Source organism: Grammomys surdaster, unplaced genomic scaffold, assembly GCF_004785775.1.
Source record: "Grammomys surdaster isolate TR1022 unplaced genomic scaffold, NIH_TR_1.0 126131, whole genome shotgun sequence".
Lineage (NCBI taxonomy): Eukaryota > Metazoa > Chordata > Mammalia > Rodentia > Muridae > Grammomys > Grammomys surdaster.
In genome coordinates this window covers 3584183-3612167 of record NW_021620939.1, presented here as the reverse complement: position 1 = coordinate 3612167, position 27985 = coordinate 3584183, and the positions used below count along the sequence as shown (strand labels likewise).

Sequence of the window (27985 nt, the reverse complement as noted above, 5' to 3'; positions counted from 1 at the left end):
TACTAACTAAATGAATGAAATGTGGGTCATTAACATACTCTGAATTTCTTTCTAGGAAAAGCACAGATGAGTTGAGAAATAAGCTTGACTAAATCCTTTTTATCTTCATGGACCATTTTCTATGGGGTGGGAGAGATTTGTGTGGCCATGCCCTCAGGGTATCAGATGGATGCTCCTACTTTATGTGTATGCGCTGATACATGTGTGCTCTCATTCTTGAAAGAAAACCTGAAGCCTCCACTGTCCACGGGAAGGGCAGAGAGCAGCTGCAGTCCTATATATCAAGCACCTAATTGATGCTGCTAGGTATACTCTGGGATCCTAGGGATGAAGCAATCATGTCACTTAAAAAGACACATAGCCCGAGAATGCAGTGGCGGTGGAGTGACACACCAAGATCTCATAGTGGCAGAGAGAGATATGTCTCACTCCCATTCTCCTTATGTAAGAAAAAGACGAGGGCCATGCAGGAGGAATGATGGATGGCTTTAGAACTCATGGAGTGCAGGCCATGGGTTACCACAGCCTCATGGGTGGGCCTCAGTGTGGGCCTTGGTGTGGCATGGCCCTGAGGACCATGTGTCCTCAGGACGTCATGCTGTTGTGCATGTGCTGTTTGCTGCCCTCACATCCCTCTTAATCTAAGAATCATATGAAAACTTTAAGGGGGCTTCCAGTCCCTCACTGGACAGTATCTCTGGCACTCAAAATAATAATGCTTGATCTCTTTCAGACATTGCTGCTGGAGCAGATTATGATTCTATCACCACTTGTGATGGTTTGTATATGCTTGGTCCAGGGAGTGGCACTATTAGGAGTTGTGGCCTTGTTGGAGTAGGTGTGTCACTGTGGGTGTGAGCTTAGGACCCTCATCCTGCTGCCTGGAAGTCAGTATTCTGCTAGCAGCCTTCAGATGAAAGTGTAGAACTCTCAGCTCCTCCTGTACCAGGACTGCCTGGATGCTGCCATGGTCCTGCCTTGATTATAATGAAATGAACCTCTGAACCTGTAAGCCAGCCTCAATTAAATGTTTTTATAAGAGTTGCCTTGGTCATGGTGTCTGTTCACAGTAAAACCCTAAGTAAGACACCACCCTAGAGAAGAACTTAGAGATGTAGTTTGTCAACAGTGACCACCACCCTTAGAAAACATTTGGAAAAACAAAGTTGCTAGTGAAGCTAGGTTGAGATGGTTTACTACTGGCTGTCATGTAAAAAATCTTAGGGACCAATATGAAGTTCAGAAAGGCACGCTCTTATTAGTTAAGCTAGGGCCTTTATGGTCAGGGAACAAGAACAATGGCAGCACTGGCTGGCGTGACTCTCACTGAGGCTGGAATGGTGATGATTGATTTATTACACCCATTTTTGCCCTCAGCTTCCTGATATGATTAAGAATTGCTGATGAGTAGATATGCATTTTGATGATTTAAGGTAGATATAACTGATTTTTATATAAAAGTTTAGATTTGCTATTCTTTTACAATTCTTACAAGATTACTTTTAAAGATAAATAATATAATTACTCCTTTCTTTATAACTGCATATTGCTGCCTGCCAGTAAGAGGAGCTGGCTGAGAAAACTACCTTGTTTGCTCACACTTGGTTAATCTATAACAAGTTACTTGGTTAGGAATGCACTTGGGTTTTGGGGAATAATTTATTTTCTTTACCTGAACTATGTAATGTTATTTCTTGTAAAGGTATTGGGGGACACACTGGTTTTTCATAATCATTCACTAGAAGAAAACTAAAATGTAATCACATTGTAATTGTATACTGCTTAAAAGATTTTGCTGGGCTATGTAAGCTATAGAAGAAAGAATAAAGTATAGTGTGGCTGGAGCAGTGTTTCTCCCTCCACCAACTATGTGTGTATGTGTAAAGTTTATGTGAATCGGGGTTGGAGCATCCATTGACTATGTGTATGTGTAAGGTTTGTGTGTGCTGTGGGTTGGAACATTGTTCCTTCCATCCATCAACTGTGTGTATGTATATATACATGTAAAACTTTTTTGGGTGTGTATTGGAGCTTGCTCCATTCACCAATGGTGCATGTGTGTGTATGTATGTATGTATGTATGTACGTGTAAAATGGTAAAATGCTTGGAGCCTGCTTGCTAGAGCTTTGCTCTAACCATTCTATGCATGAATGTGTATATGTCTGTCTGTAGTTCTGTATGCACATATGTATGTGTGTGTGTTTGATATGCATGTATATTTGTCTGTATGAAGTTATTGGACTTTGCTTTTGTATTGTCCACTCAGCATGTGTGTGTGTGTGTGTGTGTGTGTGTGTGTGTACACGTGTGAATTTTCTCTCTTTCCTTCTCTTTCTCTCTAGCCCCAAGTAGTTAAAAGAGTTCATAGTTTTTCCACTGGCCACAGGAGTACCAGCCCCAGTAAATTAAGCTTTGTTCCCTCGGAAAAAACTCAGCTATGTAACTTCTCTAATCACTGGCTGCCTGTGGCAGCTGCCCCTGTAGGTATTTGAGTCTACCCTCGTCAGTGGCTCTAAGCACTGACCCCCAACAGCTGCCTACCTCAGTGTACCCTCTGGTGCCAAAGCTGGTCTTTGTCAAGAAAGTGTAACACAGGACAATGAAAAGTGTGATATCTTTTAAATATTCACACTTAATTAAATTAAGACAAAATATAATAAATTTTGAATAAACTATTAATAAGAGAATTTTAAGATCACTATAAATTGTAAGATTACTGCAAATTCACAGTGTTATTATATCAAGGGTAGTCTAGAAGTGGGGCACCCATTTGAATGTGTGTAGTGAATGGCTTTCAGATTGTCAGTGTGTGTCTATGACTGAGTGTATGTCCTGGGTTATAGGTCTTGTTAGGAATGAGCACTGGGGGCATAGTGAGATGACTCAAAAGGCAAAGGCACTTTCTACAAACCTGACTATCTATTCAACCTCTAGAACCTACACGTGGAAGCAGAGAACCAACTCCTGCAAGTTGTTCTCTGACCTCCACATGAGCGCCTTGCCACACCCCAATCAACCCTGACAATCACACTGTGATTTAGTACGTGTAGTAATAAAAGAGGAGTAGCATTGGGGCTGGGGGATATATATATATGGCTTAGTGGATAAAATGCGTACAGTGCATCTACCAGCTCCTACAACCCATGCAATAAGAAGCCAGGGTTATGATGTGCACTTTTAAGCCCAGCACTGGGGAGGCAGAGATTGGTGGGTAATTAGGGCTCACTGGCCAGCCAGTTTAGCCAAATTCAGTGAGGGATTTCCAATTTCAGTGAGGGATCCCCTCTCAAAAAATACATGGAGAGTGATTGAGGAAGACTCCTTTCCACATGCGTGTATGTGTGTGTATGTATGCTCACTCGCGCACGCGCGCGCTTGCACACACACACACACACACACACACACGCACACGAGCAGTTGAAATCATAAGTCTGTATCTCTAAATGAAAGACTCTTGGCTACTTCTGTGGTGAATCTTGGAATCTTGGTGTAGATTGATGAGCCTAGGGAGCCGCAGGGTGAAGGTCCTCCCAGTAAAGGTCTTCTGGAGCCCCAGTGCACCTGGAAGTGTTTTGGATACTTATATAAATGGATGTCCCTTAGTAAATAAAACCACTACTCTTTGAAGGTACAAGCTTTTCAGCCTGTTCCCTTCCCCTTGATTCATGAGTGAGCTTGCTTAACCCTACTTCCTAGAAGTACCAGGATAGCTTCAGGCACGGATAATGTCTCCTCAGATAGATCGATGGATTGACTGCACATGTATGTGCCTGCACATATGAGCATTTTGTGTGTGTGTGTGTGTGTGTGTGTGTATACATATGCACATGTGTGGGCAGCGCCTGTGCTCACTGTGCCATCTCACTGATATCTGATGTCTTCATAAACTGGCCATACCACCTCATGTCTTTTGGAAAGAAGAGTCCTGATGCCTTGCTATTCCTCTGTGAAAGGGAATCACTCTAGGTTGCCCATTTAAACAAATAAAGAGATACAGAGGATTTATATCAGCCAACTGCTTAATGCAGTGGAGACAGTACAGCATGAGGTGACAGCATTTACAGCAGGAAGTGGTTAGTGTGAATATCGTCATTCGGTCCTGATTAGTGAGTGGACTGATGGCAGCGGCAGCCACTGCTCAGGGCAGCGTAATCTGCAGTCGATTTTGAGGGAGGGGACATTCTGGTGGGAAGTAGAAGGTGATGGGCAATAACCAGGATTATGTAATATTAAGATGTTATTTAGTGCTATAGATAAAAGTAGAGGTGGTGTGAGTCTTAGATCATGTAAGCAGTAAGCATTAATTCTGACAGAATACCCAAAATGAAAGCGTACTGAAGGACTTTGAAGCAAACTCTTGCTATGGTTCCTGTCTTCCAGTAGCAGAAGGAAGCAGTTTTAGTATTTCTAGGGATGCCCTGTAGAGCAGAGGCCCAAGGGTACCATGTGTTTCTCACTTTCTCTCACTGGAAAGCTGCAGCCACTTTTACAAGGGAATAAAGTAAAAACGGGAGGGGTAATGGCCCTTGGGGTTTCCTTAGAGGGTGTTAGGTTATTTCATTGTCTCCAGACAGGTGGAGACCTAGGAAATTTCAGGCTTTTTGCGAAAAACTACCATATAAAATATCACCACTGTCATTGTTTTTATATTTTTTTTCTCTTTGAGAATTTCATGCATGTATACAATGAAATATATTCTTCCCTATTTTCTTCCTTAATCTTCCTGTGCTCCCCCAACAGCTCCCCCAACTTCCTCCCTCTGTCTCTCTGTTTCTGTTTCTCTCTCCCCCTCCCCTCCCCCTTCCCTTCTCCCTCTCCTCTCCTCTCCCTCTCCCTCTCTCTGATGACTTGCTAAGTCTAAGTAGTGTGGCCCATGTGTTCATGACTTTGGGGCCTCTGCTAGAACACTGGAAGCCTACCAGTGAGAGCGCCCTCAAAATAGAACACTCTCCCTCCCCTAATAGCTAGCTGTTAGCTGGCAATAGCTTCTCACCGGGTGGGGATGGGGCTTGCCTGAAGATCTCCTTACCTTAATGCATTATTTTTCTTGGTTTTCACGGAAATATATTTTATCTCATTAAACAATTACTCTTACTTTTATTTCAAATATTTTTTTCCTCTGGAACTGGTGATTTCAATACACGAGAATTTTACTTAATGTTTGATTATTTATTGTGTATATGAACATACACTTTGTGGAGCCTGGTGCTCATGTGGTCAGATGATGTCTTTTGGAAGTTGCTCCTCTTCTGCTATGTGGGATTTTGGTATTGAATTCATGTCATCACTCTTGGCAGCAATGTCCTTTATCCTCGGAACCATCTTTCCAGGCTACAAAAGGAAATTGTATATACGGTGATTCTATCATGGGTTTATGCATGTTTAAACTTATCATATTATACACATTTAAATGCAGGTTTTCTGTATGAAATAAACCTCAATAAAGTCATTAGAAATATCTACATTAATTTTGTGTTTTATATATATTGAGTTAGTGCAATGTTGTTATGGTTTTTTTCTCACTTGGTTAGAGCTTTGGAAATACAAGGCATGGTCCACATCAGTGAATCACTTGCAGGAGTTGATTCTTTTCTCTAGTGTGGATTCTAGGGGTTGAACGAAGATCACCAGTCTTGGCAGCAAGTGCTTTTACCCACTGAGCCCTTTTGAATTGGCATACATGCCCACATACAGACACACACAACTACTTCAAACATTAAAATAGCAAGCCAAAAGAAATCCTGATTGTGAACATGTATAACAGTCATCAAAGCTCTGTCAATTTGCAGATGTGTGCGTTAGTTCCTTTTTATAGTTCTTTCAAGAAATCAACAAAATTAAGATCCATTAACATGGTGTGAGGTACATGTGTTTAATGGCCTATGTATCAAAGTATGCATACAGTTTATTTTCATTTGATGAGGCTTTTCTACAGACTCCAAAAAGTTAATTTTAAAGTGGCTCCCTTGGTGACAGTATTCCTTTAAGCACCTGATTTGCATAGGCATAAAAACAATTTTTCTTCCTCCCAGTGTTCTTATGATCTTCTTGACTTCCCAGCCTGCACCATTGTCTTATACCATTTACATGTGAAGGATGTTGGTAGCTTTGAAAGACACGAGGAATGGATGGAGCTAGGGCGTGCACCCCACTTTCTTAAATAATAGCAAATGATCCTGTGGCCGAGAATCAGGTTGGTTAGTTTAGTGAGAGTGAATTAGAAATAGCATTTATGCCTGAATAATAAGCTTGTGAGATCCAATGCAAATGAGAATGCAGGGTCCCTGTTTAAGAACCGTAAGCTAGTGACATTAGAGTGTTCACCCCAAAGCAGGGTCCTCTGGAACACTGGCCTTCCTGTGACTTCATGGGTTCCATGCCTAAGAAACCAGTGTGGTCTCTCAGCCTAAGAGTCAGCGTGGGCTAGCATTGCCATGAGTGGGGAGCAGGACAGTGTCCCCAATGAAAGATGTTTTGCGTAGATTAGTATATTAATGTAACTGTACTATTTTGGTTTTAAAGATGCAATGATCTCATCTGAGTGGATTTCCCACAGATTCTTAGTCATAAAGGTAGTAAAACTGTCACCATGAACTGTAGGTTTTGGCTGCTTTTCTCACTGGGGCAGTTTATCCAGTGTCTGATGATTAGTGGGATTTGTGTTTGTCTGGAATAATAGCTTCAAGGATGAAGGACCCTCTAAAATATTGCCAATGCAATAACACAATTCTTAAAAAGAGAACCTGAGATAGTTTAACCTTGAGCCAAATAAGAGTACCTGTGGCCTGAGAATATGAACCCATGAAAAACATGTTCCACTGTGGAAGGGGCTCGGTGAGCTCTCATTACTTATGAAGCAAGTAAAGTCATAAATTATGGCAGGAATCATAGGCAGGTTAGAGCAAAGTGGGGAAAACCATGTTGCAGACCTGAGACGCTAGCTGGTGGTATTCTTATCTCCTGCTTTGCTGAAAGAAAGAGGTCTGTCCAGCACACATTCTAAACATTTTGATAATCTATACAATGTTGGGCAAGACACAGAGGTGGGTCATGATCTGCTTTTTATTTTTTATTTTATTTTTTCTAAAGTTTGTTTATTTAAATTTTTCAGGGCTTTATTCTTCTTATTTATTATTATCTTTATTGGATATTTTCTTATTTACATTTCAAATGTTATCCCCTTTCTCGGTTTCCCCTCTGCAAACCTCCTATCCCATCCCCCCTCCTCCTGCTTCTATGGAAGTCTTCCCCACCCACCCACCCACTCCTCCCTCACCGCCCTGGCATTCCCCTACACTGGGCATCGAGCCTTCACAGGATCAAGGGCCTCTCCTCCCATTAATACCCGACAAGGCCATCCTCTGCTACATATGCGGCTGGTCCCTTCATGTGTGCTTTTTGGTTGGTGGTTTAGTCCTTGGGAGCTCTGGGAGGTCTGGTTGGTTGCTATTGTTGTCACCACAATCAGCTTTTAAAGGGGCTGAAAGCAGCCCCAGATAATTTGGGTCTGTTGTGCAACATTCTAACTCTCCACAGACACAGAGTTCACTCATTTGGCCTTGGAGAACCTTCAGCACAGGTGAGGCTTTTCTTTCATTTCTGGGAACTCCAGGTTATAACACTCCAGGTTATGCTGAGTGAAAGATGCCACACACAGCTATAGTGACAGAACTCTATTGTGGTCCCCTCCATCCACAGGTAGGAGAAGATTTGAAGGAGCTGTGCACATTCTTGGTTTTCCTTCTTCCCTGAAAGCAGGCACCCCTAACACTTACTTCTCTGGCTTTGATCTTTTCTTTTTTACTCATATTTTCAGAGCCTGGAGAGGAATCTCCTCTGGAATATCTAGACTGTAGGGCTTAGCAAATCCAATGGCAAGGATCCTTTTCTCTGGTAGGTGCCACCCAGATCCTGAAGGTTGATGAGGAATTCTGGGTGTATCTGTTTTGCTCACCACATACCCGGGCACCCACCCGTTCTCAAGGCTGTCCCCCATTTGCTTCCATTTTCCTCTATTGCCTTAATTCAGACCTTTAATAATTTGCAACTGCAGTCACTTCGTAGGCCTGCTAATCGCTCATTATTTTCCTCCAGCTCAAGGAGAATGATTGTTCTGAATACTACTTTTATCTTGTCACTATCTTGGTAAAGGTTGCTTATGGCTCTTGAATCACCGTAAATGAAGCTCCATATTTGGGGCACTGTGTTAGCTGGGCTGGCTGGTCACCAACCGTCATCTGACCCATCTACCTCATGTCTGCTTGTACGTTCTCTTGCCTCTTTCTCACTCTTCTCTGTCGTACTGTGAGGAAAGAATGTAGGTCTGTGGGTTTCCCATCCCCATATTGTCTTTGTAAATATGATCTAGAATTCAGGTCCTAGAATAAATGCTAAGGCACTGAAGTATCTTAGCTAGAGAGGGGAAAGCCTTGGGGCTCACGGTGTACAAGCTCCATTCACACCTGAGACTCTGGGTCTGGGCACACTCTCTTTATTGGTTTTGGTCTACCCTGTCCTGAGGGACTCTATATTCCATTTCTCTCAGTAGCTGGCTGTAGGACATTTCAGAGTTTCCAGCCTGTCCATGGATTGAAGGTGAGGCCTGGCACTGAGTGAAATAAAGATAGGATTCCTCTCCTTCATTGACAACCAGAGATGTGGGAAAGTCACCTTGCCACATCATGAGCTACTTAATCCAGCTCCGGTGCTAAATCTCTAAAATCCAATCCTCAATGAAAGCAGGGGTATGGACTTGAGTACACACTATGGCTGGTTTGTTTTTGAATCTCTAGAAGAAACTCTCCCAGGGACATTACAGGACATGAAGGATGATGGGAACTTTTGTGTGGGAGTAGAATGCTCTGTTTTATCTGTAGCTGTAGTTAACACAGCATATAAAACGGTAATATTATTAGAACTGTACACTTGAAGTGGGTGCCTTTTGTTGTACATACATTATACTGCTATGAAGTCGGTTTCAGAGCAGCGCTGTGAGGGTTGGAGAGATGGCTCAGTTGTCAGAAGTGCTTACAGCTCTTGCAGAGGACCCATGTTGTATTCCCAGTGCCCACATGGTGGCTCACAAGTGTCTGTAACCCCAGTTCCAGCAGATCCATACCCTCTGGCTTCTGTGGGTACTTAAACTCAACATGGTGCACACAAACTCAGTCAGACACACACACACACACACACACACACACACAAATTGACTTTTAAAAAGACAGGCTATGGCAATGAAAATGGAGCAGAGGACAGAGTGGGTTTTTAACTTAGATGTCTTCTAGTTCAGTGTGTGTGTGTGTGTGTGTGTAGCTCCGGAGCTCCAGAACTTATGATTTATCAAGTACATACAATCCTTAGCTGCCTGTGACCCCCATAGCACTGCAGTTACAGTACCACACACAAGTCCTGTTGCCCACTAGTCCTACTGCTGGGGTCTAGAAGCACTTAGATCACGCTCACTTCTGCATCGTCCCAGCTCCCAGGGCATCTAAAGAATCTCCACTCTGTGAAAGGACTGATACAGAGTGTTCATTACTTTTTGTTGCTGTGATAGAATACCAACAAAAAGCAGTTCAGGGGAGCAAGGGTTTGTTTTGGTGTATAGTTCCAGAGAGAGTTTATCATAGAGGGAAACCAAGGAGGAAGGAGCAGGAAGCTGGCTGGTAACGTTTTCATCTTTATGTAGGAAGCAGAGAGAACCAGTAGGAAGTAGGGAGAGGCTGTAAACTCTCAAGGCCTGCCACCAGTGATGTGCTTTCTTCAGCAGGGTTCTACCTCCTAATGGTTCTGTAATCTTTCTGAACAGCACCACTAACTGGGGACCAAGTTCAGTCACATAAGCCTGTGTGGGAACCTTTCTCATTCAAACCACTACAGTAAGCGAGACACCCCAGGTCCTTTTGTAAATGGACAGAGACTTTCAAGCCTGAGAAATTTGATCCCATAATTACCAGCTGGGATCCAGGAGCTGTGGTAGCTATGTAACAAGTGGTTTATGACTTCTCTTTATTGAGCTGTATGCCCAGTGTTGGGGAAGCACCCGATGACATAGACAGATATTTTCTTATGTCTCATCCACATCATTAATAAAATATTGGTAAAGATATTATTTTATATTAAGAAGGCTGGGGAGGTGGCTGGCTCAGTGGGTAGAGTACCACACTGAAAATGCATGGGGACCCGAGTTTGGATTCCCATTGCCCATGTAAAAGCTAGGCAAGGCAGCTTGTGCCAGTAACTCTAGCTCGGGAAGAGAGCAGAGACACAGAGATACTGGGAGCTCATTGCACAACCAGTCTAGATAGACAGCAAGTTCTAGGCCCATTGAGAGACCCTGTCTCAAAAAGTAAAAAACAAGACAAAGAAGAAATTGAAGAAGACATCATGGGATCACCCTCCGGCCTCTGCATGCGCCATCTAGTACAGATATATATATATATATACACTTGCTCAGCACGCATACACACCAGGGGTGGCAGGACTCATTGTTAGGGACAGATGCAAATGGCATTGTGGGGAACTACTGCTTTGCTAATGACCTCAGACACTAGCATGTTTAGTCTGCTTGTTCAACCAGCCACAAGTCACACCAAGATTGCATCTCTCTTATATTAAAAAGGGATATCTTAACAATTGTCTCTTTGACAGCTTTCAATAGGGTGTCATCAGATGGTCTAAACTCATGATATAGCATGACTAATTGCTTCTCTCCAGTCAACCAATCAAGTAATGCTCTTATGAAAAGAAATTAGGTTAATTTGACATATTCCTCATAAGCCCATGTGAGCCCTGCTGGCTGCCACTGCATGTTTGAGAGGCTCAGAGCCATCTGTTTAATCACCAGCTCTTGAGTTTTGCCAGAGACTGTGTCAGGACTAGTGCTGTATGAGTTTTGAAGGATAATTTGGATAAAAATTGAGACACATGCTTTGGAGGGAATGGTACCTCTCCGCCCCTTTTCCAATTATTCAGATTATCAAACATGTTCAGAGAATGAATTTTCAAGTTGAGTTCACCGTGTGTAGCTCATTGGTCTCCAATACCATAAACTTAGAAGATAGCTTTCCAAATTGGTGAGGTACCAAGAGTCAAGAGGTAAGGTCTTAGCCTGACACAGTAAGGCTATGTATCTCTGCTTTCCTGTCTGCCTAGGAGGCTGAGGCAAGAGGATTGAAAGCAACTTATTGAGATCCTGTCCTAAACCGATACTTGACTGTCTTTGGTGGAGGGCCTTAACCTTAATAACTTATTTGTACAATTTATTTTTTTAAATTTTATTTATTCATTTTTTTACAGTCCAGATTTTATCTCTCTCAAAGTCTACCTTCTGACTGTTCCATATCCCATACCTCCTCCCCCCATCTCCATGAGGATGTCCCTACTCCCTCACCCCCCACCCCACCAGACCTCCCTATTCCCTGGGGCCTCCAGTCTCTTGAGGGTTAGGTGCATCTTCTCTGACTGAGTCCAAACCTGGCAGTCCTCTGCTGTATATTTGTTGGGGGCCTCATATCAGCTGGTGTATGCTGCCTGGTTGGTGGCTGAGTGTCTGAGAGATCTTGGGGGTCCAGGTTGTTTGAAACTTCTGGTCCTCCTACAGGGTGGCCCTCCTCCTCAGCTTCTTCCAGCTTTTCCCTAATTCAACCACAGGGTTTGGCAGCTTCTGTCCATTGTTTGGGTGAAAATATCTGCATCTGACTCTTTCAACTGCTTTTTTGGTCTTTTGGAGGGCAGTCATGGTAGGTCTCTCTTTGTGAGCTCTCCATAGCCTCAGTAATAGTGTCAGGCTTTGGGACCTCTCCTTGAGCTGGATCCCAATTTGGGCCTGTCGCTGGACCTCCTTTTCCTCAGGATCCTCTCCATTTTGTCCCTGCAATTCTTTCAGACAGGAACAATTAAGGCTCAGAGGTTTTGACTGTGGGATGGCAACCCCATCCCTCACTTGATGCCCTGTCTTCCTGTTGGAGGTGGGCTCTACAAGTTCCCTCTCCCCACTATAGGGCATTTCATCCAAGGTCCTTCCATTTGAGTCCTGAGAGTCTCTCACCTCTCAGGTCTCTGTTACATTCTGGAGGGTCCCCTCAACCTCCTACCTCCTGAGGTTGCCTGTTTCCATTCTTTCTGCTGGTCCTCAGGGATTCAGTCTTTTTTCTCTCACCCAATACCAGATCAGGTGCCCCCTGATCCACTCCCAACCCTGTCCCTTTCCCTCCCATGTCCCCCCTCTCCCTCCCTCCCCCTTGTGATTGCTTTCTCCTCCCTCCCAAGTGGGACTGAAGTGTCCTTACTTGGGGCCTTCAGCTTGTTGACCTTTTTGAGTTTTATGGACTGTATCTTGGGTATTCTGTACATTTTTTTTGGCTAATATCCACTTATTAGTGAGTTGTACAATTTATTTTTTTGAGAAAAGAACATTATGTAGTTCAGATTGGCTTAAAATTGCTGTGTACCTGAGGCTGTCCTTGAACTCCTGATCCTCCTACCTCCACCTTATGACTGCGGGGGTGAGAGGCGTGAGCCACTGTATGTGGCCTTTAACCACTGTAGAGCACAGATTCTTTATGTTAAAAATGGGAGTATTTTTCCCCTTCTCACAGGGTCCCACCCCTAGACAAAGAACTCCAGGCAGTTAAGAACTGCTGAGGAGGAGGATTGGCCTCTCCTGAGGATGCGGCCTCTGATTGGTTATACAACAGAAAGTGGTCATCCCAGAATTCATGAGCACACAGTGATAAAAGCGGACTCAGTACTTGGTGTTTATATATTTGTGACTATACATGAAACATTAATAAAGAAAAAGACGTTATCAGTTTGAAAGTAGGAAGAAGACCCTGGAGAGGATGGAAGAGGGAGAGAGAAAGGAGGGCGGCGATTTCATTCAAATGTGTTTAAAGAACGTTTTAGGTGGAAGGTCGTGGCAGTGCTCTCTCAGCACAGTTCCGATGTCATGTCACCACTCCATGTGCGGTGTTTGCTGTTTGCCACCGTTGCCACCATTTTTGTGAGCTGATGTTCTTTATTTTTCTCAAAAAGTAATCTATTTAAGGTACATGTAAGCCTTTTTTGTTTGTTGTTTTCTTTATGTTTTTAAATTTAGGGCTATAGGATATTGCTGTGTGGCCTAGGCTGCCTGGAATTTGATCCTCCTGCCTCAACTCCTTCACTGCTAGGGTTATAGGCAAGTGTACCACTGTGCTCAGCTGAATAGATAATTAATGCCCTCCATCACTCTGTGACTAAAATTGAAACTGGCTTATGTCACAAGGAACCAGAGGTTGACATGACCTCTTATCACGGGCAAGAATTGCCCCGCGGCGTTCCTATCAATAGCGGCCACAGTACAGTTAGTAGTAGTGGTGATGATAGCAATATACTTTATGAAATTTAGGATTGCCTTTGAGCATCAAAAAATAGTAACAAATAAAATAAAATAGTAAATAAAAAGTAAATAAAAAGTAAAATAGTAACAGGCTGGAGAGAGACTGCCAGTCTTAAGAGCTACACTTACAAAGAGCCAGGGTTCGATTCCCAACACCCACATGGCAGCTAATGACCACCTGTAACTCTGGGGATCTGAGGCCTTCTTCTGGTCTCTGCTGGTGCTGCCATACATATGGTATACAAACATGTGGGCAGGTATAATGCCTATACATAGAAAATAAAGATAAATAAGTCTTTAATGAGCAACGCTTTTTGACCAGCGCATCTCTATTCTTTCCTCTTTTCCCCTTTCCACCTATTCTGAATGGTTGTAATTCTCTGCTTTAGTACATAAATTATGTCAAATTACCCGAGGAATAAGGCTAAGTATAAATACATTAATAAACTGTTCAGTAAGTCATGTTTGGAGGGTCAGTGGGAAGCTATAATTTATCACTGCTCAGAACAGAGTGCGAAGAAGCCAGTATAAACTGCAGTTAAGAGAGTTGGACCAAACTGTACGGATTCTTACTAGTAATTTAAAGTCACCAGGTTGCCAGACTCGGGAGTGGACAGCAGCAGTCCCAGCCTCCTGGGCTGTGTGCTGAGTGGCCGCCCTTCACTATCAAATGAGATTGTGTTCTTCACCGACTTTCAAGAGGCCGCATGCCCTCTGACCTGGCCTGCTCTTCAAATTAGCCCTCTTCCCTCCGGCTCTGGGGAGTCTAGGGCTATGTACCCTTCTCCCTGGCAGGCTTCTGGATCCCTAAGTACCTATAGCTTTGCTACTTAAAGTGTGGTTCCCGAAGACACAGCCCTGGCCAGGCCCTATGCCCTCGTTAGGAAGGTGGGTTCCCTAGACTGGTCACACCAGAGGCAACATTTAAAAACATTTTTAATGATCTACAATTTCTGAACTCTTTAATGAGATACAGTGTGTTCATGTACATGAAGATCACCAGAGGTCACTGGTATGGTTGTGACCTCAGACATTTATTATTTCTTTGTGTTGGGGAAATCCAGAACTCACTGTGCCAACTGTCATGAAATATACAATTAATTTTGTCAGTAATAGCTATGCTTCTATTAGACAATATCCATCCCCCCATCTGTAGCCCTGAACCTTTAGCCATCTTCCTGCATCCTTCCTTCCTTAACCATCCCCAGCTCTGGCACACGCTATTCCACGTTCAGAAGCAGCGTTGAACAGCTCTGTGGTGATTAGTATGCACAGTGTAATGAGAAGACGCTTTACTATCTGACTCTCTTGTTAAATCCCTAACTGGGAATCACACCTTAGGGTTCCAACACTTTCTTCCTGCTGGCATCTGAACATGGAAACACTTAGACTTATCCTCAAATGAACTCCAGAGACTCTGGAAACAGGACTGGTCAACACTTTCACAGGGGACTCTTTTTAGTGTCCTTCCCTCAGAGTTACACATGAGACCATGATCTTATACATAGTTCCTCTGGACAGTGTGGGTGTGCAGCATGAAGTACACAGCCCTTCCTGTGAGGTCCATGGAGTGCTCAGAGGCCAGAGCCCTTTCTTCATCGAGGCTCCCTCAGCAATGAAGGCTTGTTAACCAGAGGTTATGTAAGTTAGTTATACAGGTTAGTCATGTTCCTCCTCAGCCTCTAAGTCCTCTCACAGTCCACAGTGCTTTCTAAATGTCCTGCAAGCAAATGAACTGGCATTTTGGGAAATTAGATGTTTCCTAGTTGTAGATTCTAGTGTGACTCTGTTAGTAGGTGAGGCCTTGCCCTGTTAATTGACTCTTTTTATTTTATTTTATTTTATTTTATTTTATTTTATTTTATTTTATTTTATTTTATTTTAGCAGACTTATGTTAGTAGAGCTGACCTGATTTTCCTCCCCTTTCTCATCAAAATGAAGACTGGACTGGGGAGATGCTTAGTGAGTCAAGAGCCAACTGCTCAAGTATTAGGAGCTGAGTTTGAATCCCTAGCACCCATGCAAAACCCCAAAACCCCACTCATGGCCGTGAGCTTCTGCGATTGCAGTTCTGGGCTGTGTGTGTGTGTGTGTGTGTGTGTATGTGTGTGTGTGTGTGTGTGTGTGTGTGTGTGTGTGTGTGTGCAGGTGGATCCTCAGGGCTCACTGGCCCACTTGTTTAGCTAATCCACGAGCTCCAGATTCAGTAAAGAGAACCTGTGCCAAAACTTCACATGAGGATGAGGATGGCAGAGGAAGACACGTGATGGTGGTGTCTGGCCTCCACATGTGTGGGTGCACACACAAACATGTACATATGCATACACCTTACAAATCACAAGCAAAAGTATAAAATCTCAGAGGGACTAAGAACATAAAGAACAATCTACTTTATGTTCAAATTCATCCCCATGATGTAGAGAGTAAAATTTAGAATTACAAACTTTAAAAGGTTATCTTTTGTAATGAGACTAGCACCTGTTACAGATATAACTGGGGATTTATTTTATTAAACCTCTTGGTGGTGGTGGTGGTAGTGGTGGTGGTGGTGGTGGTGGTGGTGGTGGTTTGCCATGTTGGGGATGGATCTCAGGGTCTTGTGCATGCTAGGCAAGTGTTTTTACCATTGTGCCATATCCCCAGTCCTAAAGCTCGGATATTTTTCCTTATTTCGTATTTGAAAAACCAAAATCTTGCTTCCAGCATAATTCAATATTACCTTAACTAGTGTTTCTGCTTGATCTTGTCAAGAAAATGAAGCTTTTTTTTGTTGCTTCTTAAGAGTCAGTTTGCCACTCTATCCTGGTTTCCTGGCAGTCTTTGAGCCATGTCTGATGGTTTCATTAAAGTATACAATCCTAATGTTTTTCTGTAATATTAAAAAGTAAAAGCACGGCATGAATTATTCATCCCAATATTGCATTTTATATATTAACCTAATATTAATTATGAATTTGCATCCTAGAACAATCATATCAAAAGATAACCCAATTATCCATGGTAAATTATTTTTTCATATCCTTGCTGACATTGTTATGCTCTTTAATTTCCTTGCCGACATAAACAGAATCTGTTTGCTTAAAACTCAGTGCTTTTTAAAGTGTGTGCAGTAGTTACTGTTGCTTTGCTATAATTAAAAATCCTGACAAAAGCAACTTCCAAGAAGGAAGGTTCATTTTGTCTCAGGGTTTGAGTGTATAGACTATCATTTGTTGTAGAGGGTGACCTTGAACTCTAGAGCCTGTGTTGAACGTCTAAGTGCTTGGATTAGAGGAATGTGTCACTGGGCTTGCCTCAATTGGCAATGAGAAGATTTTCTCTAAGTCTCACACGGTAATTAATGAAGAGGAGACTCAGCCTCATTAACACCTCATCAGAAGGAGGCTCTCATTCCAGTCACTAGATGTGGGTTTTGTTTTTGTTTTTGTTTTTGTTTTTCTTTAATGCTAAGGAGGGGAAGAGAGTGAGTGGCAAGAGTTTGTTCTTTAAAACATGTTTTAGATTTCTTTGTCATTAAATACCGAGGAACTCTATGACTAAAACAGGAATTTTTTTTTTTTTTTACGTATAGAGACAAAAATGTCTTCTTTAGAGTCAGTGATTGGTTGTGAGTACATGCTGCCACTGCTGAGATGCTCCTTAAGACTGTAGGTGACTCATTTAATGGATCGGGACCTTCCTGGCTGGAGGGACTGTCATTGCCTGATCTCCCAGTGACATGCTTACCTTTAAAGTGACGCAGAAACATAGTAATCCATCCCCAAATTGGAAAAGAGATGGAATAAGGGTATAGGCTTAGGAAAACTGGGTGACCTTGCACTTACATTGGGCAAGATGACTGCAGTTGGTATTATCATCTCTGCCATATGGTGAAATGGCTGAGCAAAGCCGTGCCCACTGCCATTCACCTCTGTTTTTCTTTGTTTGTGTCAATGTTATTGTCAACTGCCATGGTTATGTCTGCTTCTAGGAAAGTGCTATTCCATTATGTATCTTAAAAAGCATATTTGTAAAATAAATTTCCATTTTTGGGTTGATCCCCTTCTCTAAGGGTCACTGTGGGTTCATGTGGAAGACCTGTGACTCATAGGACCTCTGATCCCAGTGCTTGGGGTCCTGTTCATTTTGATCATTCAGTCATCAGCAGATGCTATTGGAGCAGCCAGTGTGTGCGAGGGATTGTTGGCATGAACACAATATGACAATTGTCAGCCAGAGAAGGACAAAGCAATACATGTGGACATAAGCGATGTTCGAGCTCTATGGTGGAGTGAAGTGACGAGTGAGGAATGTACAAGTCTCGTTTTATTCGAGCACATGGATGCTTCCAGGAAGGGGGAATTCTAGGGCAAGAAGTATTACCCTGGCCTTTGTGCACCTACAGTCTCGTGGGAAAAGCCTCTGTGCTAACCAAGGATATAAGTAGACCTTGTCACGAACAATGAGGTGTATGAGGGGGTCACGGACAGGAGGCGACCCTAGCTTACACTTACAAGATACCACTCAGCGTCAGCCCTATCTCTAGCTAGGACACAGTTTGTTTTTATTTTTCTTATCTGTAAAGACTGAAAAAAAAGTCACTGAATTTATGAGCAGTGATTTTTTTTTTTATTAGGCAATACACATCTTCAGGCTTCCCACTTCTAAAAGTTCTATTTACTCTGTGCTCCTTAAAAATGAAAAACAACGTGTAAAATGTGTTGTAGTGCCAGCCTTGGAAATGTAATCTAGACCATACTCAGAAATAGTGAAATTGCCACAGAAAAATGTCTGCAGTAGTTCTTTCTTGCTTCTTACTTGTACTGTTATTTGCTTTATCCATCCATCTCTCTGTCTATCAGTAATCCGTCTACCTATCTACCTATCCCCATCTATCCATTTATTTGTCATTCTGCTATCTGTCTATAATCTATCTCTGACTGTCATCTATTGTCTATCCACTGTTTGTCTATCTATCATCTATCTGTCTGTCTATCTATCTATCTGTCTATCTATCTATCTATCTACCTATCTATCATCTATCTACCTATCTACCTATCATCTACCTATCAATCATCAATCAATCATATATATGTATCATCTGTCTGTCTATCTATTATCTATCTTTGTGATACTTGATTTCACTTGTCTAGGAATCAATATGTCATATTATTAGCCAGTTGGCAACTTTTTTTTTTTGGTTTTTTGAGACAGGGTTTCTCTGTGTAGCCCTGGCTGTCCTGGAACTCACTCTGTAGACCAGGCTGACCTCAAACTCACCTGCCTCTGCCTCCCAAGTGCTGGGTTTAAAGGCGTGTGCCACTACTGCCTGGCCAAAGATTTATTTATTTTATGTACATGAGTATGCCATTGCTCTCTTCAGACATATCAGAAAAGGCCTTAGATTCCATTACAGTGGTAATGAGCCACCATGTGGTTGCTGGGAATTGAACACAGGACCTCTGGAAGAGCAGTCAGTGCTCTTAACCACTCAGCCATCTCTCCAGCCCTAGTTGGCAACTTATAAAAGAAAGCATTTAATTGGGGGCTTGCTTACAGTTTCAAAGAATGAGTCCATGACCATCATGATGGGGAATGTGCAGGCAGACAGGCATGATGCTGAAGCAATAGCTGAGAACTTACATCGTAGTCCACAGGCAGCAAATAAGATAGAGGAGGGAGGGAGGGAGGGAGGGAGGGAAGGAAGGAAAGAGAGAGAGAGAGAGAGAGAGAGAGAGAGAGAGAGAGAGAGAGAGAGAGCGCACAAGGAAGCAAGCAATGTGGGCTTTTAAAACTTCAAAGCCCACACCTAGTGACACACCTCCTAATCATTCCACAAACAGTTCCACTAACTAGAAACCAAGTATTCAAATATATGAGCCTATAGGGGCCATTCTCATTCAAACACCACACAGTTTGAATCTGAAATGTTCACCACAGTTTCAGGCCTTGAGTGTGGTCCCCAGCTTATAGCACTAGTTTGAAGGCTGTTGGGTCTTTGAGAAGTGGTGGGCCTTGGCTGGTAGGAGTAGGTCCCTTTGAAGCCTATACCTCCTGTTCTGACTTGTTCTCTGTTCTTTGTGAACTGCTGCTAAGCCTCCTGCTTCTCCTACTAGTGACAGAGCCACTCACTCTCCCCCCATACACCTCAGACTGAATCCTTCTGAAACTATGTGACAAAAAGGACCCTCTCCCTCCCTCCTTAAGTTGTTTCTGTTAGTCAGGGCACAGCAGTGCAGAGTTAACTGAAGTACCCACCATCTTTAGGAATATGGACACAGTAGAGCAGAAAAACAGGGACAGTTCTTTCATTTTTATTCTTGTGAGAGGTGGAGTTGGGGTCCTGTCTGTGTCTTCTGAGCATATAACACACTCTGCACATATATGCAGCCTGCACTGGCAATACCTACAGTTCTGGGTCTCTGTTGTTCTGTCAGGATAGAAGGGTAGGGGACATTCATGTTCCTGAAAAGGAATTTTGAGTTAGTTGAGATCAATGATATAACAGAGAGCCTTGGTTTAGATATGGGTAGTTAAAATTGCAGGTCAGCTAGCTTACTAACCCAAGGCCGTCACAGGGGATGCAGAGCTGGGGAAACAAAGGTCAATTGAGTGTTCTGAGAATCTGTTCCCGTTTGACTTAGCCTACTCTGGAAAAACTCCCACCAGAGGTCCCAAGAACTTTCGAATTAAATTCAGCCAGATGGTCTGTTGGCTCAGATAAGCATTCACATTGGGTCAAGGCCACAGGGACCAGAGACTGTTCCCTTGAGATTTGCCAAACTTCTGCCCGGGATCTGGTTACACACATTACAGACATTTGAGACAACCAATTGTGTGTGACTGTGCCACAACCCCCTCCCTCCCCCCGCCTTTGCCTATGTTAACCCTAAGCTTTTGGGCCTTGAGGGTGATTCCTCTACCACCTGCGTGAGGCACATACTGGCCCGAAGCTTCAATAATAAAGAACCTGACTCATGTGATTGCAGCAAGACGGTCTTTGGAGTATTTTTGGGTACGCGTCCCTTCAGGGTCTCCCTTGAGGGAGTCTTTCATTCCCAGAAGCAGTCCTGTTGTGTGAATGGTTCTGGGGACATAGGAGCAAATGTCTGTTCATGTCTAATAGGACAACAATGACAGAACAAAACAGAGTTTTTTCTTAGGTCTAGTTGGGTGAGTCAGTAGGTTTCTGGGGGATGACTCAAAGGTGGGTGCATCACTGAAAAGTCCACCTGGATGTGGGTTAAGACCAGCGCACTCATGAGACTCCATCCCTAGAGCTCCCCCCCTAGAGTGGACATCTACCCCCAGCAATGGTTCACTGCTTATTTGATCTTGGAGAGGGTCCTTAGGAGTTTAGCAGCTTGCTGAGCTGTGCTGAGTGTCTCATCAGCTACTTTAGTCTGGTAAGTCTCCCTCCTCTCTCCAGGAGGAGTGATTCAACTTGGAGGAAGAGTTGCAACCAGGTAACCAGGGAGTGGTGGGAAGTGATGGGTTCAGAGCAGCTCCCCAGCGCTGTTCTGTGGAACAGAACATTGACTTTCATGGCTATCACTGACTATCATGTCACAAAGACTAGCCATTGGTGTTTGTGTTGGTCACTATATTGGTGATGAACCCTGTAATAGCCTCGTCCCCTTCTATAGCTCCCCCTTTTGTGTTTCTGTCACTCTCTTGCATTGACTACTCCCACACAAACCCTTTGTCTCAAGATCTGCTTTCAGGATTGCCCACATGAAGAGCCCTCTAGAACACAGTAGTGCTTACTGGGGATTTGCCTCACTCTTATTCTTAAAACATGACAGAGCCTCAAGGCTCTTTTGGATGGAAGTTGGATGCAGATATGTAGAGAGAAAGGAAGGACCATTAGTGTACCTGCTGGCTTTACATGTCTCTTAAGAGGTTTTGTCACTTGAGAGTTCTTGATGGGTACATCCTTATCATAGCCCCTCTTCCCAGAACTCAGGGCTCATAGGTGAGAAGGGGAAGGAAGACTGTAAGAGCCAGAGGTAGTGGACAATTCCAACAAAACAGTGTTTTCTGGGTGCAGCGGGACAGCTACACATATAAACTCACAGCAGTTGAGACAGTATGCACAATGTCTGTGTAAACTTAAGCCAGACAAAAATCCCAGCCTGGAGGGAGGAAGTTGGCACAAATTCTCACCTCTAGCAGAGGAGCATTGGTAATTGACCGTTGCCAGGAATGGGGAGAATAGTTTTTTCTAAGGATATGTTCCCCAGTAGGTTGACTTCATACCCAGGAGTATATGGGCAGCAGAAATCAGACTCAATGGGTTTTAAAATGTGAGGACACAAACTTGGGTAGGTATGGGATGGTGGTAAGTCTAGGATGGTGGTAGGTATGAGAGAAGTTAGGGGAGGAGAGTGAATATGATCAAAATCACTAAATGAAATTATTAAAGAATTAAAACTATTTTTAAAAAGAAATAGTGTGATATCTCCTCTCAGCAAAAAGCCCTTGCACACATTTTAATATTATTTAATGTATTAAGTAGTTTTGTTTTAAAAGCTATATGTTATTGATTCTCATATCCTATTCAAAGACTAAAATTACAGTCATTCCTCTACAGAGTATTGATTTGTTTTGAGAAAATAGCAAAGAGTGATAACTTCACTTTTTGCTTTGTAAGATTTACTTGGGGGGGAAATGATTCATCCAGTTGTTTAGAATTTTGTTTGTATAAAAGTCAGGATCCTGGCACTTGAGTCTAAAGATTTTCCTTTTCTTTTCTCCATAATGGTTAGGGTTCTCAGCCGCATTCCCAGTTCTTCTGTAGGTTTACCATGAAGTTGACAAGGGTTTTAGACTTGCTTACTGTGCGCTTGGAAGGCAGGAGCTTTACCTTTTCCACATTCGTGTTCCCAACACACAGGATGGTGCTCACCACATAGAGGGCAGTCAGTAGACAGCAAGGTAACAGAAGTGTGAACCGTCCTACCTTAAGGTCTCTCTGGGAGTAGCAGCCTGGGATCTTGCATGGATCCTGGAGTCTTATGTCAGCAGCCTGTCCCTCAGCTCTGTCTGCTGTCCTTGCTTTACACTGTAATGCCATTGGAGCCTCTGACAGACTGAACCCTGCTACAAGCTTGTGATGAAAGGAATATACAGGAGGAAGCAGACTCCCAGCCCCCAAATGAGTGGAGATCAAAATTAAATTGTTAAAAAGCAAAAGCCGGCTCATGTTTCTGCCATGTGATGATGACCCAGTAAGAGATTTTTGTCTTTTTTATCTAGCTAAAGGCATTAAATAAACTTTTTTTGACTTGTTAAAGGAAGAAAAGCATCAGCAGTAAAATTGTTTATATGATTTTCCCCATTCTGGAATTTTCCCTCCAGATTTAAGTATCTTGATGTTTTGACTTTTCATTAAAAAAAAATCAGTGTACTAGCTAAAATTATCCATCTCTGCCATTGTTTATACCTCTATGCTTACTAAAGTTATATGTCATTTTAAAGGATAGGAGATATTATTAAACAAGAGGTTAATGCTATTGTGATACTCCTACTAAGTAGGAGAGCAATAGTGTGGCCTTAAACTTCCTTTAGAAGAGGCTAAGTTTCAAGAAAAGCAAGTGAGTTAAGCCCTGCGGCCCAGTTCTCGATACCTCAGGTATAAAGGGTAATAGGTAGCTCTCCACAGTTGTCTAAGGATGGGGAACAGAGCAGAGGTCCCAGCACCACTACTAACGGTGCCGAACACCGTCTTCTGCAAAAGGAAAGCCCCGCCCACCACATATGTAAGTTTTTCATACGGTTCAGCTGCATGTTGAAAGCATAGGTGAACACAGCTAATTTAGCAGAACATGCACCGCCCATCAGTGTTGTCTGACTTAGGAGAGGCTGTGAGGGGGGTGTGTGTGGGGGGGTGGTGCATAGGGGTTGTCTCTGTGCTTGTCACCTGGAGAAGGCTTCATTCACAGCCCAGGGAACTGCTTCAATGTAAGGAAGTTGTTTGGATGTGGGGTTGCTGCAGTGACAGGTATGTGCCACCAGATACGAGGTGACAGTCTTGAGCAGCCAGAGGAGGCAAATGGAGGCCCTCCTATTTAAGACAGGCATATAAAATATGCCTTAAAATAGTCAAGATAGGGCTATCTTAAAATTCTTCTTTACTAAACACTTAAATGATGAATTTTAAAAATTTAAACAAAACTCCAAACTTTTTGTTTAGTTAAGTTTAAAATCTATTTCCTGTGATTTTTGCCTTCCTAGTCCTGATGCCAGAAGACTTCAGATGCTCTATCCTAACATCAAAGCATTTGTGGTGGTTGGAATATGCTTGGCCAATAGGGAGTGGTAGTGTTAGGAGGTGGCCTTGTTGAAGTAGGTGTGGCCTTGTTGGAGATAGGTCACTGTTGGGGTGGGCTTTGAGACCCTGTTCATGAGACTGTCTGTTTCTGGCTTCCTTTGGATGAAGATGTAGCACTCTCAGCTCCTCTAGCCTCATGCCTGCCTGGATGCTGCCATGCTTTCTGCCATGATGATAACGGACTGAGCTGCTCAACATGTAAGCTAACCCCAATTAAATGATGTCTTTTATAAGAACTGCCTTGCTCACGGTGTCTCTTCACAGCAATAGACACCCTAAGGCAGAATCCATCTCAATTTAAGGGGTTAGAAGCACGCATTTATACTGCATCCATGCACACACATCTTTTTGGTTTAATATCTGCTTCCCCAGCTTCCACATGGAAGAGACTAGGACTACACAATGCTCATGTGCTGGCACAGTTGGTGGGTGTTTACCGCTGTGTGCAGGTAGATGTTGGATGCTAACTCACAAGGGAAGTGATCCTAGTTCTCTCTAAGATTGCTGGAAAGCTATCTGGTTGCATCCACTGTCCTGCAGGCCTCTCTTGAGACATTGATGTTTAGGTGAGGCTCACACAGGACCCTGGATAATCTAGAACTCTCTGGGGTACATGTGTTTACATACCACTTGAAGGCCCTTCTACAGATGAACACAGAAGATGTGTGTTTCTGCACTTTGCTTTGTCTTAGAAAGAAAGCGCAGACCTGCTCTGAGCCCTCTTGGAATTCTAAATGTTGTTTCTCTGGGACCGCCTTCCAGCATCTTGGCTACTTCCAAGGACTCAGAAGTACTCCATTTCCTTTCTGTTTCTTTACCCTGTGACATCTCCCTGGTCCAGAGTACCTTTCTCTCTTCAGAGGGCAGAGACAACTCACCCACTAGCCAAGAGTTCCTCCAGATTCCCTCCTTGGAAGGGCCAAAGAGCTGAGTTAAATTTTTGTAGTGGTTCTCTCTTGGACCTGAAGTATTGTCTGCATCTGGTTGAACAGGGAGACTGTGGAAGAACACATGGACATTTGGGGGAGAATAATGCATGATGAATCTCTCAAATATGCCATCTATCTGTCTTGTTTATAGAAACAGTAGGCTGATTTTTAAGAGAAACAAATTGGCGACAGTTATCCCAAATTTCAAAAATCACTTTCCAAAGTTTGTCAGTTTACTGCAAACTCCAGAAGACAACATGCCACTCAGGCAGGAGAAGAGGGGGTTTGCAAAAATAAGCTGGGTCTTCAGGGACAGCTCTCCTTTCTGCTGTCATAGTTTCCCCCAAACAGTCAAGGCTTTGATAAAATAAGTATCTGTCATGTTATGTAGGAAGGGGTGACAGACTGAAAGCCACTGAGCAAGTGATAAGCTGCCCTTGCCTTGGCAAGCCTCCAGGCTGTCTTCAGTGGATATGGTTCTTACATTGGTATGCCATGAGAGTTCCTTCTTTTGGTCCAGTAACATGCTTTTAGGCAAGGAAGGCAGAATGTGCCTGTGTCCCCTCCAGACAGTATGGTAGATACCAACTATCTTAATAGGCCCAGCTTCACCTGCTAAGCTATGAGCATATGCAGTCTTATGCTTCATTATTGAGTGGTCAGACAGGGCCTGGGAACAACACTGTGGAAAATTTCATATTGTATTGTGTAGTGGCTGATGCTTGCCTGGAAAATAAGCATGTTCAAGCTTTTTATAGCACATGTTCCTTCACAGCAAGAGAGCCATTGCAAGTCTGTGTAAGGCTTTTATATTATTATGCTTAACCACTGTGACTTTTACAGCTGCATGCCAGCCGGAGCATGGTAAATTACCGAAAGCACTATGAAGATGTCATTAAACTGCCTGCTGCCGTACACCCTTTAGAGGCTAGAGAAGAAAATGTGTCTTTATATGTCATTCTTTTTTTTTTTTTATTTTGGGCATATTAGCAGTCTGCGGTACCACTTATGAAAGCAGGCCTGTCCCTGCCCCCTCCCTTGAAAAAGTCTTAATAAAATAGGTTTTCTATAGATTGTTACCCACCATGCATTCCTCTAGAATCTACTTCATTCTCAAGGAAGGAGTCTAGCAGGCTCTTTAGCATCTAATGAAGCCAATGTGAGCACACTTGTTAGGGAAGAAAGCTACATGTTTATAAATGATTTTTAAAATTACAACACTCTGAAAGACTCCTGTAACTAGAGAATAGAGCCCAAAGCCCATGCATGTCTTGGAAAGAGCCTCACACCTGCCACAATCCGTGTGTTCTTTGTGGGAGCTGACAGTTTCCTGTGGTTTTATTTGGGGGGGTCGGGGATGAGATGAGCTTAAAAGCAATGGATTAAGGAGAACCTTTAAAGTGAACATGCTAAAATGCTTACATTGTAAGATAATTGTATTTTCAATGTTGTTTGTCTAAGAATAGAAGCATTTTATTCTCAGAGTTTGGAGAAGAAACATATGACTTGTGTGTATATGTGTTTGTGTGTATGTGTGTGTATGTGTATATGTGCATGTGTGTGTGTGTATTGGTCCAGAAGAGAAGTCAGGTTTAATCTCCTAATACCAAAGGATGAGGGAATTTTCTCATTTTTATATTTATACTTTCAACTTGCAGGGCAGAATGTGTGACTTAGAATTTTCATTTCATGTGTGTGTGCAGGTTTATGTGTGTGTGTGTGTGTGTCCCCATCCATGCAAGTGCATAAGGAGATCAGAGGTTGGCATGGCAATGTCTTTCTCCATCACTTCTCCATCTTCCTTTTTGAAATGTGGTTTGTCACTGGATTTAGAATTTCCTGATTAGCTAGACTGGCTGGCTCGTGAGCCCCTGGATTCTTTGTGCACCATACTCAGATTACCCCTGACATTTAGGGATTCAAGTCCTCATGCCTGTGCAGCCAATACTAAGTATCTCTCACCCCACCCCTACTTCCTGATGCTCTTGAAAACTTTTAAACCATAGATTGTTACCCAGGAGCACAGGCTAGTGTGCTGACAGCATTCTCAAAGCTCCCAAGCCTCAAGTCTGACTGAGGAGCCGGGGTTAACATTACCTGAGGCAACTGCTGCTCTTTCACAGTTCTACAGCTGGAGAGAAAGGTTTGTCCTAGTGAATGAAAGGCTCATAGCACACATTTTAAAGAGTGGTAGGAGCCTGTCTGTTGAATATAACTGAGGTTAGTAGTTGATAGAGTAAAGAGTTAGTAATTGGAATGACATTCATTGAGAGATAAAAACCATTTAGCATCTCCAACCTTATTACGCATTGTCAGAATCTAAAATCCTTTGGTTAGATTCCCCTTTGTCTTTTTTTTGACACACACACACACGTACACACACACACACACACACACACACACTTTTCCAGATTTATCTTCTACTAAGATACTCAGAAATCTTGAGTTCAGAGTAGAGTTTTACAGGCTTACCACATTAAGACAGGAAAAGTATTTTTGCTGCTTGTCATTGTCAACTTTTTTGGTAAGCCTTTGGTTTATTTTTTTTTCTAGCAAGGGTAAACTGATATTCATCTTCCATCAGTTTATATCATATATAAATTCATATGGTGGGCACAATGGCATAAACAGTTCTGTAATTAGGCCCAGTGATTCTGGTAAGCATGTCTCTCAAACAGAAGGCCAGAAGTGCATGGGCACACCAGAGAGTCTGCCATCCTTGGGAACTCCATATGGCAAGGACGGAGTGAACACCTGTTAGACATGACTGGAGTCTGCTGGCAGACCAGGAGTTGGTGTACAAGCTTTAATTAAGAGTTCCTACTAATATGCCAAGGTAGTGACTCTTAATAGTTTTTGCAAAGTGTTTTCTAGCAGGAGTCCTACAGAACTTTCCTTAATGAGCAGCCAGGCTCCCTCGCAATCAGAAGCATCTGTCTACACAGTGTAATTGGCATGGTAAAGTGCTGTCCCCAGGCGATCTAGTTTACAGTGTGGTGCTATAATTGGTTTGCTCATCAGACTACTTTTTTTCTTGGACGGGGAGAGGTAGTGTTTTGGTCCACTCTTCATGATGCTATCACGCTTTTTTTAAATTAATGATTTGGAGAGTTAATGAGCTCCTCCATTTATCCATGACAGAGATTGTAAGTATCTCTATCAATTCAATGTTTTCAGTTAAAACTTTTTTCTTCCTAAATCCTGCCAGCAACAGAGCATGGCATGCCAAGGACAGTTAAGAGAGAAGAGAAATTATGCATATGGACTGACATTCAATTGATAGGTTTGGGAGCGTTTTAGGGGAGAGAAGGAGAGAGAGAGAGAGAGAGAGAGAGAGAGAGAGAGAGAGAGAGAGAGAGAG

General features: G+C 42.9%; 1 protein-coding gene across 1 annotated transcript in view; it reads left to right on the top strand.

The window, feature by feature from the left end:
* Nek11 (NIMA related kinase 11) overlaps positions 1–27985 on the top strand; it is a 202127-nt gene that overhangs the window by 20227 nt on the left and 153915 nt on the right. The gene's annotated exons all lie outside the window — the stretch shown is intronic.